The following is a 14871-nucleotide window of genomic DNA, read 5'->3' as shown; positions in this document are numbered from 1 at the left end:
AGTTTCGCTAACATGACTTGGCTTCCTCCTCCTGTATTAGAACACTCACAGTTTTGGAAGCAATAATAAGTCTCTAGGAAGTAGAGAATAAGTTCCTGAGGAAGAGGGAATTCTTCACTAAACTTAATAAAGATTTTTCTAGCTATGTTAACCTTTGGCAAGTGTTTTCAATGTGATTACATTTTAGAGAAAGGGAAAATCAAAATATAGATGGAAACATTTGACAACTCTAAATCCACACAAAAACGCAAAACATTATTTTATAAAGAAACAGAGAAAGTACAAAATTTGTAGATTTCTAAAAAATTAAATGTCAATTATATCTCAATAAAAAAATTAAACTCAAACTATCAGATATTTATAGAGATTTACTGAAATTTTGACTTATTTCTGACAGAGTAATATGCTTGACCTAAATTAACAAGAAAGAAATATCACGAATAGCTTCATTAATTTAGGAGAAATAAAATTAATTTACAATGTGAGTGACATCAATTTAAAAATATGTTTTAAAATATCTTACATTTTTTATATTTTTTACTGAAGTAAAACTACAGAAAAGTGCACCAATGTTAAATATTTAGCTCAAAGTATTATCATAAAAATGCACACACTCTTGTAACCTCCAGCCAGGTTGAGAAATAGAACAAAAATACCACCTCAAAAGACCACTTCATGTTACTCTGAGACACCATCCACTTCACCTCCTAAAAGATAACCACTTTATGTATTTTTGATATCATGGATTTATTTTGCCTCGTTTTGAACATTATATAATGGAATCATGACATATATTCTTTTGTGTCTGCCTTATTTTCCTCATCACTACGATTTTTAAGTATCTTACCACCCCTGCTGTCATCTTTCACTATCTTTTCATTGATTGAGGGATCTTTTGTTTGTTTTGTTTTTTGTGAGGAAGATTGGCCCTGAGCTAACATCTGTGCCCATCTTTCTCTATTTTGTATGTGGAATGCTGCCACAGCATGGCTTGACATGCAGTGTAGGTCTGCACCTGGGATTCAAACTTACGAACCCCGGGCTGCTGAAGCAGAACATGCTGTCTTAACATGAGTACAGCCATGTTTGGCCATTCCATGGACTTACAGCCACCAGCACACCAAGAAATATAAAACTGCTTTCTGAGTGGTGGGAACTGGCCTTTCTCTCGGGGACTGGCCCTTCTCCAACGGAGAGAGTTGCAATTTGTAACATTACAAGGCTCTTTGGGTGTCGTAGCTCTGGATGGACTGGCCATCTGTGTGGGGCTAGGAAGATAACCAGGGAGCACAATACACGTACACAACTGCTGGGCTGGGATGATAGCCAGGGGGCTCAGTGCACATACGCCACTGATAACCATTTGTGCATGGAAACACTAAATGTTTAAATTTGCAAACTCTGTAACTGCTTACTCTGGAGATTACTGATGCTATATAAACTCCTGGAAACTGAAGCTTGGTGCGAGTCTCACCTGTGGAGGGGACACCTTGCCCAGGACCTCTGACGATTGGATTCCCACCTAGCAGTGTCAATTGAAAGGACTCTCCCCAGCAGTGGGGCATGGATGTTGTGAGTAACTGAACTGATGTGTTCTCTTTTCAGTCAACCTTGTGTTTCTCTTTCTGGTTGATTTGTGTCATTTCTCTTCAGTCAATCTGGTGTTTCCCTTTCTGATCCATCTGATGTTTTTCCCTCTTATTATCTGACCTATTCGAGTCTGCTTCTATCTCGGTTGATCCGGTGTTTCCCTTTCCAATCGATTTGTGTCATTTCCTTCTCATTATTTGACATATTTGGAACTGTTTGTGAACTATCACCTTTACTCTCCTCTATATAATAAAGTGTGCATTCAGTCCATTTGTCTGAAGTGGAAAATTTCTTTTTACATCTCCGATCGAATCCACCGAACCTCTCAAAACATATGCAAACTTAACCACTATGCCACTGGCCAGCCCCAGGTAGAACAATTTTTTTAAATTTATTACTCAATACTATTTTTTTTCTCCTCTTGGTCACCTCCATTATTGACTCAAATAACATTTTTTTATCCTTATAATTTTTTCCTTTCTCAAGATCATTCTCTCTACCCCTACTTACAATATGTAGCCACTATTTTCAGAGTTTTATATACGTAAATTTATTTAATTCTAAGGACAATCCATTAGGTAGATATTATTACTATTACACATATTATATATAATTACATGCATTATTATACTATTTCTATTATTGTATTTCTTTTATAGCACCATATTTTATAATAAAATACAATATAAAATATGGACAATATTATAGTATTATTATATATAATATTACTATTCCTACTATGTATAAGGAATCTGAGACTCAGAAAGTTGCAATGACTTGTTCATTAACCACATAACAAGTGTTGTAGGCAGGAATTGAATTCATAAATTACTTGAACATTTATATTTGATTTAATATCAACATAACTCATACAGAAAAATCTACATAATATGAGAGTTCTGTCCACATGCCTGAGAATCTAAAAGAGTCATCCCCAGAAAAGGGGCATTAGCTGGAAATTTTTAGGAATGCGCATTCTCAGGTTGCACCCAGAATCATTGAATCTGAATCTGGGCCCTAATCTGTGTTTTAACAATCTTGTCCTTATGCATGCCAAAAATTTGAGAACTATGGCTCCAAAATATTCTTTACTATAAAGTTTGCATGAGGCTGAACAAAAATGAAGTAATTTTACTAACAGCGCAAATCTTATAATAATTACTTTGTTAATATTTGCTAATGGCGAAGTGATTAAAAAAAAATCTTTAGGGATATTGATGCAATGCTGTGTAAGAACAGAATATATGGAGAGACGTGCTTTAAATATGAATGTTTTCATTTAAATTTTAGTTGGTAAGGCAAGTAGACTAAAAATTTTATTTCAGGATACTAAATCAATGGAAAGCATTTACATTGGAATTTTTATGAGTTGCCAGAATTAAATTTGAGTGAAGAAAAAATAGATAAGTGTATAAACGTGCAACAGAATCTTATAAGCAGATTTCTTTTAGTGAAAATTGTGTTTGAATAATTTTTTAAATGAATTGGTGAGGGAAAGACTTCATGGGAAAACTAGTTAAGGAATAATAAAAGTAATTGTTTTAGAGGAGATTACAAAGAACTATTTTTATGTCGTTCAAAATGAAGAAAACGGACAAACAAGATATTTCAGTTCATCGCTTAGGACTTTTAAAATCTGCTGTTTTCAGTCATATTATCTAGTGTAAGAGCAAAACTGAACTAATTATACTACAGAATTACTGTCGTTACTAGATATGGGTCTTTTAAAATTTAAATTAAAGCCGGCCTAGTGGCATTGTGGCTACATTCTCTGGCTCCACTTCAGCAGCCCAGGGTTCACAGATTTGGATCCTGGGCATGGACCTACAGCACCGCATATCAAACCATGCTGTGGCAGGCATCCCACATATAAAATAGAGGAAGATGGGCACAGATGTTAGCTCAAGGCTAACCTCCCTCATCAAAAAAAAAAAGATTGAATTAGTTTATTTCAGGAAGACATCCATATTTTCAAATATTTGTCACCGTAGTTGTGACATGCATGTTACTGGGATGGTTGCACAGTATGAGTCAATTTAGGGATCTAGAGAGAACCACACCACTCAGACTTGTACTACTTACACATCATAGAGCTGGAGTGGTAGCTTTTTCTGAGTTATAACGATTTTAATTTGTAAACAGAATGTTCAAAGATGCATAATGAAGACATTTATCATATTTGAATTTATATTTACGAAAAGATGGAAAAAACCTCAACAGTCAAAATAAGAATTGGTTAAATAATTGTTGTCTACTGGTATAATGACATGCTATAAAACTAATGTAAAATCGTGCAGAAGTGTTGTATACAATAATAGGGAAATAGTGTTATATTGGTGAGAGAAAAGAGATGACTATAAAATAGTATATGATTATATAAAAAATGTACATTTAAAACTTGAGGAAAATTTATCTCAAGACTCTTATCATTGCTTGTTTCTGGTTGGTGAAATGACAACCAATGAGAAATTACAACTGTTTGTTTTTCTGTGCTTTCCAATTTTTTTTACCATACACGGGTCAGTGATAACTAGAAAAAGCGATAGTTATTAAAATCCTCCTTCAAAGAATAATTCTAAATTCTAAGTTGCTGAATGTGTAGAAAACCATTAAAAGTGATTTTGAGAAATGAATTATATTTGATTTATATTAAATAACAGCTCTTTTGATTTGGTTGGGATAAATTTTAGAGCAAATAGAAGTGATTGATTAAAACATGCTGCTGTGTTTTGTCACAATGTGTGAACTAAAGCAGAAAGTATCTGTAGTCACACTGTGACTACATGAATTGAAATGAATAAATGATTGAAATACAGGTTACTCATTTTCAAGAGGATAAAGGAAGGTTTGGATAAAGTTTAGATTGTTCCTTGGTCCTTCTTCACCCTAGGCACTCTGTGTGTGCTCCCACCCACTTTCTAGGCCCAATGTGGTGTGGATGGTGTGTTGATTACACTAGATTGACTAGATAGGGTACACGCAGAAAGCAGTTAATTCTTTTTGTCTAGTTCCTACCAGCATCTTTTAGATAAATTATTATTTCTTTGAGCCTTGTTAAAAAAACCATTCGGATCCCTATTAATTCATTAAAAGTCTAGTCTAGGGGCCGGCCCCGTGGCTTAGTGGTTAAGTGCCCGCACCCCGCTACTGGCGGCCCGGGGTTCGGATCCCAGGTGCACACCGACACACCGTTTCTCCGGCCATGCGAAGGCCGAGTCCCACATACAGCAACTAGAAGGATGTGCAACTATGACATACAACTATCTGCTGGGGTTTTGGGGAAAAAAAAAAGGAGGAGGATTGGCAATAGATGTTAGCTCAGAGCCGGTCTTCCTCAGCAAAAAGAGGATTAGCATGGACGTTAGCTCAGGGCTGATCTTCCTCACAAAAAAAAAAAAAAAAAAGTCTAGTCTAACGTAACGATCACATAACTCCTAATTTTCATCCATTTTATAACTTACACCCTTTCCCAGTTCTGGTTTACCTCACATCTGAGAAGCCTGCGGTGGGAAAGGTGAGCATTGTCCTCATTTTCCTCCACATACGATCACTGTTTTGGACCCCTTGAGAGTTGGAACTATAGGAGAGAGGAAGTGAGAAGAAACCAGAATATTCTTGACCTTAATTTACTTTTAGTATCCTTCTGGATGCTGTGATTGAACAATTGTTGGCTCCTTCTCTCTTGGGGTCCCTTGAGAGCCTTAATCCATTGAGAATTTCTCATGAGAAGGTCCTTTCACATGGTGATAAGTTCTCAAGCTCTGTACTTACAACTTCCTCTCTGACCCTTGGTCTCCAGTGATTCATCCCTTTCATGAGATTATCCAGGCTGTCCTCATCTTTCAGTTTCCTCTCAAAATGGACCCAGTCTAGCTCTTTTTTGTGAGATCCACATCTCATCTATAAGAAACTTCCCCACCATCTTCCTTCAAATTTTGGAAATGCAGGCTCTTTGCAAAACAGTCTTGTCTCTTTCCTCTGACGCCAAGCAAGATAGTTCTAGACACTGGCTCTCGCTTTCGGGTCTCCCCGGGTCAGAGTCTTTTGCCAGTCCCTTACATTTGAAAGATATTATGGCTAATTATAAGATTTTTGAATAATAACAACAAAAAAATTGTTTCCTTATCTTCTGGCATTTAATTTTGGCTCTTTTTGGTTCATATTTTCTGTCTGTCTTTCTATGTTGCATTATGGGCAACGCATTCCAATCTATCTTCAAGTTTATAAACATTCTCTTCAGCTGTATCCATTTTGCTATATAAGCTATCCATCAAGTTTTTAATAGTAATGTTTATATTTTTCATTTCTAAAACATTAATTTAAAAAATATGTCTGGTTATGTTTAATAGCATCTTGTTTATCTAGATAATGCATATGTGGTAATTTATTTTCTATTAATTTTTAAAATCTGGTACTTGGTATTTTGGGAGGGATAATTTTTTTTTTTGCTGACAAAGATTCGCCCTGAGCTAACATCTGTGCCAATCTTCCTCTATTTTGTATGTGGGTCGCTGCCACAGCATGGTTGCCGAAAGAGTGGTATAGGTCTGCGCCTGGGAACTGAACCCAGGCCACTGAAGCAGAGCACACTGCACTTAACCACTAGGCTATGGGCCCATTCCCATGGACGTATAATTTTACTTAATTTCTGTTGAATCTGGCTCCTAGTTTTGTGTTTGTAGGCTTTTTTGTCTGTTTCTTTTGTTTTGTGTTTAGCTCAACTCAATCTAGTGGATATGCTTACTTTTTTTTTCTAGAGAGAATTTGCACTTGCTACCTCATCTGGAGGTGCTACCAACATTAATTTACTTCTCTGTCTTAAACATTTCCTAGAAACCCTGCCCAGAAATCAGAAATGATAGTTATATAGCGTTGTCTTGAAATACGTCGTATAGCTATTGCTAACTATAAGGGAGGCTGTTAGTTTGAGTTCTATTTCTGTATTTAATGTCTCCCAAACATCGTCAGGCTTACCTTAGAAAGCAGGAGAGAATGGATAGGCATGGGCTACTAGAAGTCAAACTATGGTCTATTCTGAGAATGACATTGTTTAAACATTCAGGATATAAGTTAGCTGTATGAAAATTTCATGTAAAATTCAAAGTAAAGACAAGATGTATTTGCATTATTCCTTCAGCTTCTTTAATTAGGCTCATAATATTTTTAGGGTAAGATAATCATGTAGTATCATTTATAAAAATATTAGAGACATTCTAGTTCATCTTTTGAAAGTCGAGTTTAATTCCATGCACTCTATTTTACAGCAATAAAAAGTTGAAATATGTCAAAAACATATTCACAATCAACATAAAAACTATGCACTTTATTTTTGGTGCATGAAAGACCGTTTTTTATTACTATATTTTTCAGGAAAAATTCAGGTGTCATAAATATTTCATACAGATCACAGTTGTCGTGAGGAAATATTTCAGCCGTTAGCTTTTTTATATTCTATCCAGGAATTTTAACTAAAACATTGAATAAAGGGATTGAAAGAGCAAGTTTATCGATTAAAATGAACTTAAATTATTTACATTGTTTTTGCGATACACTAAAAAGTTTCTGAAACTTAGATATTGTTAATCAATATATTCAACATTGTGACCTGCAGTTCTTTGGTTCAGGAAATATATATATTTTTAGTCTTTTTATTTTTGGCATTGTGATAGGTGGGTGAAATTTCATAAGTAAAATAAAATATCCCAGAAGATTCATTTTAAAACACAGTTAAGGACGTATTCATAAGGTAGAATGAGAGGAGGCGGTGTCAGTGTCTGACTCTGTCATCAAGAAAGGTTTCCCACCAGAGGTGGAAGCCTCTTCAGCCTGAGAAGAGGGAGTAGGGATATTCCATGCCCAGAAGGATGTGTTGAGTCAAGATATTTCCAACTGAGAGAGCTCAGATGCAGAAGTGCACTGTTCCGGGGCAGAGCGACCTGTCGTTGAGTGTGGCTTGCAGGGAAAAGTGAGGAAGCATGAAAATAAGCCCATATCAGACCACTCTGTAAAGGAATATGTAGAATTCTAACTTTATCTCCAAGGAACAAAGCCAGCAGACAGACTTCCCTCACTGAACATAAAGAATAAGTCTAATTTCAATAAATAAGCTCATTTACCTTAATCCGTAAATATTGGCACTCTATATTATAAATAAAGGTTTTAGACCATTGGAAAGTTGTAAATAGCAGAGAAATTGTTGCAGATTCATTCATAAATGTATTTTGGTAATTATCCACTTCGAGTGTATTGCCTATTGCCTGGTGCACCTTTCCATAAAGGAACTGAACAGGAGTGATTTATTTCTAAGTAAGGTTTTGGCAATAAAGCTTTTTTGCCAAAAGGATCTAGAAAAATAAATAAGCTTACTCGTTGAATGAATGTATTTTAATCTTATGATAATTACAAACCTGCAGGAAATTTCTGTTTCTAGGAAGGAGAGAGAAATAAACTAATAATGCTATAAATAAGTAAAAATACTCGAGTTACATCTTTCCACGTCTTAGTTGAGGTTCATTTGCAATGTTTTATTCAATAAAAAAAAATGATGGCCTTAATCTAAATAAGAGAAAAAAGTTTTATAGTGAGTTTGCAAGCCTATCCATGAAAGAGCTTAGTATTCAGAAACTAGTTTCAATTTCTATAAGAGCGTATGTTTTAGTAACTTATGTGATCCTCAGGGGGAGAAAAAGTGAATTTGAAGACCTTTGTGTTTCTCTTCCTCGGGTAAAAGAGTGGCTAATTTGAGAATGTGGGGCTTATTATTTTAAGCATTTACTCCAATCGATGCTTGTTCTTGAAAGAATATACTCCTTTGCATTGATAATAATACAGAAGGTATTGTTGCATTGAAGCATCATTTCCAAAATGAAACTTTTGGTAGAAATATACTCCCAGTTCTTTGGTTAATTGAAACCTAACAAGCAAATTTGCTTTCCACTTAAAAAACCTCCTTATATAATTCTATGAGGTGGTACCTTCCTATTGCACTGGAAAGGAGGTATAGGTAATCAGGTTAACGTCCTAGTGAGGCTACAAACAGAGGTAACATTTTGCATGATGATTACTACATACTGAAAGGATGAGGCTGGTAGCTAGAAACCCAGTCTCCTGTCCTCACCCTGGTCCTCTCCCTATGCTAATCAAACCGTGGTCCCTACCTACCACCATTATGACCCAGCCTTGTTCTTTGGATGCTTCTGATACATTCTGTTACAGTCCAACCTGATCTTCATCTCGTGCTTATAGCCAAAAAATGTTTTAAGTAATCTAGAAATGAAAAAAGTGATTAAAACTTGAAGAACTCTGGCGATTGGTAAACTCTCACTAGAGAGAGAATTATCATTACCATAAGAAGAAATAGAGTTTATCCCCATCCTTAAGGTTTCTACTTACTACTATCTATAACAAGCATAAAGACTCAGAGGTTTGGGGATTTGGGTTCACTGGGATCAAATAGTTCTCTGTACAGCTCTCTACAAGTGTAGGCAATTTAAAGCTCAGAGCCCTACTGTGAGTGGTAGTGTTATACCTCATAGCTATTAGAAAATGATGCAAACAGTACTATTTTTCCTAGATTAGAGTAATTAATCACCACATTTTCTTCCTAGCAGACAGGTAAAAGATCTGCATGTAGAAATATTGAATTACTTTTGATGTTCATAAGGATCAGGATACTAAAAAAAGGAAAATATACGTGCAGAAGTTTTATGAAGAGATTTATATTCTTCTGCTTATATTGATGTAAACTGCCAACTGGGGTACCAACGTCCCATTATATTGATAACAATATAATGGCTCCAACCAAGACCCAGCTCATGCTTCAGTGTACGCTGCCAGCACAACTGAACACAGAAGGTTGGAGCTCACAGGCAGATAAAATAAAGGACCTTTGTCACCCAGGGCAGAGACTTTATAGGAGGCCATCTAGGGGAACTCAAAGCGAGATTCTACAACTAGTTTTCTCTTGGATTGGGCATTTGTATATTGGAGGCAGAACATTCCCCATGGAGTAGTTTGAAAGTCTCTTCAGCAATCACGAGACAGGCTGAACAGGGATTCCTGCAGCAAGAGACTCGGAAAATAATCCAGGGAGTGGTGAAAGCGCCCTTTGGGCACTCGTCTCCTTCAAACCTGTGTGGCTGCTCTCATGTGCAGAAGGCCATTTTGTAGACTTAGCTGGCGTTGTCAGTGAGGGCAAGGAGTGTTAGGGTTGTTGCTCAGTGAAGAACTGCCCAAGCCACTAGAACACTGACATCTTTAGGGCTGGGTAGCCTGATCTTTCAGCTTTGCATTTGTAAAATGCTGCCAAGTCCCATGACCACCTTTCTGCTCTGGTTGGTGTTCTGAAATCAGGGAGGGAATGACGTAATGATGAGACCTCACATCTTTAGGCCAAATCACCCCTTTTCTATTTGGATTCCGTTTGACTCTGGCAGGTAGAAGGGCAGTGTGTATTGTTCATGTCAACCCTGACTGGAAGGGCACAAATTCGGGTGCCCCTTCACCTTGAAGATGGCTGTTTAAGACCATTCTCACTGGGCCTTGTGTGGTTATGTGCATCATCTATGAACCTCCGCGGTCACCAGGGGTCTCGAGGGATGAATTTTAGTGAAAGAAAGTGATTCTTGGGTCCCAGTAGAGCTCAATGCTCAGAGAAAAAGGCATTCTAGTTCATTCTGAGTGATATGTTTTTAACATGACACTTCTGGCTCAGCAAGCAAGTTGGGATTCAACCTCTCTCTCTCTAGTCCACATATGGACAGGCAGGCCAAACAGCCTCCTGCAGCTGACTCAGGCAAACCTATCAAAAACTGTGACTTACTGTTGGGGATCTTATCAGCATGTCCTTCTCAGATGGGTTCTTCTTCTCCCTAGCCTTTGCCTTGGCCCCCCAAAACCATATTCTGTCTCATACAAAGTAGAGACAGAATATCACTGTTAATTGGAATCTGAGAGGGGTTCATGCCTCACTGCACTGATTGGCAGATCCTCATTCACCTTCCCCTTGGCTTACACTCTGAGATAACTATGCAACACTTGACACAGATCCAGTATATATAGGTCCATTAGTAGAACATCCCATGGGGCATCAGGGTCTCTGATTTTACACTTCATATGCATTTTCTTTCACTGATAGAAATATCTGATGTCAGTAGCATGATCCACAACCCTTGGGGAAATGCCAAAAAAAGAGCTACACTTTTCACCAATGAAGATATGGGTTAAATACCTAAATTGGATATGGGCATAATTTTGGATTATATACTTGGTAGGCAGGGAAATATGTGTAGTGGCCAGCACCTCTCACTGTTTCTCAATTAATACTTTATGTCAACTTGAGTGGCCTACTCAGGGACATAGTCAGATTACTTCCGGCCAAACCCCAATCCAAAGCTAGGGAATTTTCCTTTGGCACAGACTGGGCTTATTGCCCTGATGGTCCTATTTTGGTGACCCTGTTTTCTACTATTATTTGTACTCTGTACTGTTACTTGGATCTCCAACTTTGTATAAGGTTTCTACAAACATTGTAAGCAAATGATAAACCCTACTGAAAATCTAATTGTTTTCTGTCTCTGATAGGAAGGCTTCTGTTTATAAAACTTCTGAAGTTAAGAAGTTGGGCATGGGGAGAACAAAAAAATTGTCCAGTGAATGACTCTACTATCTCCTGTTGCTTCTCAGAGAGAGAGCTAGTGTCAGCACTTCCCCTTTCCCTACCAAGAGGAGCTACACTGTTTCAACTTCTTATAGATGCAGGGACTTCCTACTTGTGCATTATAAAATGTTCCAATGAGCAACATGAACACACTTGAAAGAAATTTAAAAAAAAAAAAGGTGTCCTCGAAGAAATAAAAATGTCTCACCAAAAATAGAACATATAAAAAGAAACCAAATGGAACAGCCTCTGGTTTCCAGTTCTGCATGTAAGGAGCTTGGAAAGCATCACTCTATCCTAATAACAAGTAGAAAGTAAAGAGCTGAACAACTGAAAAATCAACAGTCTCCTTGGATCAATAAGAAAGGGATAGAAAATAGAAACGAAAAAGATCAAAAAAATATTCCTGATCTCTTTTTATTTCTTCCCTTCCTTCCTTCCTTCTGGGGTATTAATATCCACTACCAATCTAACCTCTATTCTTCATCTGTCTCTTTTTTCTGTTGTTGTCTACCTCTCTCTCTTTCTGTAGTGTCCCATGAGAGTTTCTTCATCTGAACTTCCTTATTATTCATTTTTAATCAATGTCAATTTGAGTTAACTTTTGTGTATGGTATGAGGTAGGAGTCTAATTTTACCCTGTAGTGTGTGGATATCCAGTTGTCCTAAAATTTTTGAAGAGGTTTTGCCCATTGCGACAACATGGGTGAACCTGGAGGATGTTATGCTAAGTGAAATAAGCCACACATAGAAAGACAAATACTGTATGATCTCACTTATTTGTGGAATCTAAAAAAGTCGAATTCATAGAACCAGAGAATAGAATGGTGTTTGCCAGGAGCCGGAGGGTGGGAGAAATGGGAAGATATTGATCAAAGGATGCAAACTTTTAGTTATAAGATGAACAAATTCTGAGGATATAAGGTACAGCCTGGTGATTATAGTTAATAGTACTGTATAGTATACTCGAAATTTGCTAAGAGGGTAGATCTTCAGTGTTTTCACCATAAAAAAACAAAAAAAACAAAAATGGTAACTGTGAGGTGATGGATGTGTTAGTTAACTTTATGTGGTAAGAATTTTATAAGATATACATACGTTGAACCATCATGTTTTCAACTTAAAAAATTATGTTGTACAACCTAAGTATATAAAATTTTTGTCAACCATACATCAGTAAATCTGGAAAGAAATAAAATAAATGAAAAATAATTTTTCCCATTGAATTGTATTTGTTGAAAATCAATTAACCATAAATGTAAGGATTTCTACTGGACTCAATCCTATTCCATTGATCTACATGTTTATCCTTATGACAATACTAATTGATTACTATATTCCAATCAATTGTTTACTGTATTATAGTATTGATTACAGCAACTTTGTAGTAAGTTTTGAAATTGGTAAATGTGAGTATATTGACTTTGTTTCTCTTTGTCAAGGTTGTTTCAGCTGTTCTGAGTTCCGTGAATTTTTGTATGAATTCTAGGATCAGATTTTCAGCTGTTGCAAAAAGCCACCTGGGAGGTGATATCTCACTTTGGTTTTGATTTCCATTCCTCTGATCATTAGTGGTGTTGAGCCCCTTTTCTTATACCTGTGTTCTATTTGTGTGTCATCTTTGGAAAAGTGTCTATAGAAGCAGAGAGTAGAAGAATGGTTATTGGGGCTGGGGAGGTGGGAAATATGGAGAGATATTGGTCAAAGGGTACAAAGTCGCAGTTATGTAGGATGAAAAAGCCTTGAGGTCTAATGCCCAGCATTACGACTACAGTTGATAGTGTTACATTGTACACTGGAAATTTGTTAAGAGAGTAGATGTCAGATTTTTTCACCACACACACACACACACACAAAAAGGTAAATGCGTGAGGAAATGGGTATGTTAATTAGGTTGACAGTAGTATTGATTTCACTGTGTATATCAAAACATCATATTGCACTCTTTAAATATATACAATTGTTATTAAAACATTAGAGAAAAGCCAGCTGGTGTTTTGATAGCAATTGCAGTGCTGCATTTGGTGGAATCCAGTGAATCCACTGGGGCTATAGGCTTTTTGTGTATGGGAAATTTTGATTTCTACTTTAATCTCTCTACCTGTTGTAAACCTATTCAAATTTTCTTATTTTTTTTTGAGTCAGTTTTGATAATTTGTCTTTCTGGGAATGTGTCCATTTTATTTATGTTACCAAATTTGTTGTAATACAATTGTTCATAGTATTCCCTTATAAAGTGTTGTTTTTTTTTTTTCCTGTAAGGTTGGGGGTGATACCCCCTCTTTAAATCTGTTTAGTAATTTTAGTCTTTTTTGCTTTTGCTCGGTCAGTCTAGCTAAGTTTTTGTCGATTTTGATGATCTTTTTAAAGAACACATTGTGGTTCATTTTATGTTCTTTATTGTTTCTCTAGTCTCCATTTCATTTATTACTACTCCAATCCTCATTATATTCTTGCTTCTGCTTGTTTTGGGTTTAATTTACTCTTCTTTTTCTGCTATTTTTTTTTACTGTGGTAAGAATACTTAACAGGTCTTCCCTTGTAATAACAGATTTTTAAGTGTACAATTCAATATTGTTATCTATAGGCACAGTGTTGAACATTAGATCTCTTGGAATCCTGTAATATGTGACAACCATGGATGAACCTTGAAGACATTATGCTAAATGAAGTAAGGCAGTCACAGAAGGACAAATACTGCATGATTCCACTACCATGATTTTACTAAATGATTTTCCATGATTTTACTACCTAAAATAGTCAAACAGAGAAGCAAGGAATGGACTGGTGGTTTCCAAGGAAAACGGGAAAGGGAAAATGGGGAGTTGCTAATCAATGTGTATAAAATTTGAGTTATGCAAGAGAATAAGTTACAGTCATGTATCACTTAGTGATGGAGATACATGCTGAGAAATACGTCAGATGATTTCATCCTTGTGTGAATATCATAGAGTGTACTTACCCAAACCTAGATAGTATAGTCTAGTCTACTACACACCTAGGCTGTATGGTACTAATCCTATGGGGCCACCATCATATATGCAGGATGTTGTTGACTGAAATGTTGTTATGCAGCACATGGCTGTATTTACCTTTACCAGTGTTTATTTCCTTTGTATAGATTTGAGTTGATTTCTAGTGTTTTTTGATATTTCTTGTAGTGTGTACCTGCTGGCAAGAAATTTTCTGTTGAGGCTATTTGAGACTATCTTAATTTCTCCTTTCTTTTGAAAGGAGAGTATGGCTGGATATAGAATTCTTGGCTGAAAGTCTTTTTCTTCAGTTCCATTATTCTAGCATGAATTAAAGTGCATCCGTATTTGTGGTAGAATGTTATCTTTCATTTTCAATTCTTAAATGATCACATTAGTACAAAGTCAACTGAAATGTGGATTGCTAGTCAGAAGTTATCTAGAGTAAAGCTTTTTTTATGATTTAGAAGGAAGCTATAAGTGGCAATGAATGATGTTCAAGTTTATGTTGGAAGACCTTTAGAAATGACTGCAAGTACTCTGAAATATTTGGTGCAGTTATGTCATTGTAATTCTTAACGTTCTTTTTAATGGAATGGTATCCTAGTGAAAAGGAAGTAGCACAAGTTTGGAAACAATAGGTCTGCTGAT

The sequence above is a fragment of the Ceratotherium simum genome, chromosome 3 (genome assembly GCF_057802395.1).
Source record: "Ceratotherium simum simum isolate JZ-2026a chromosome 3, ASM5780239v1, whole genome shotgun sequence".
NCBI classification, from domain to species: domain Eukaryota; kingdom Metazoa; phylum Chordata; class Mammalia; order Perissodactyla; family Rhinocerotidae; genus Ceratotherium; species Ceratotherium simum.
The sequence above is the reverse complement of the archived record's forward strand: the minus strand, read 5'-3'. Positions refer to the sequence as shown.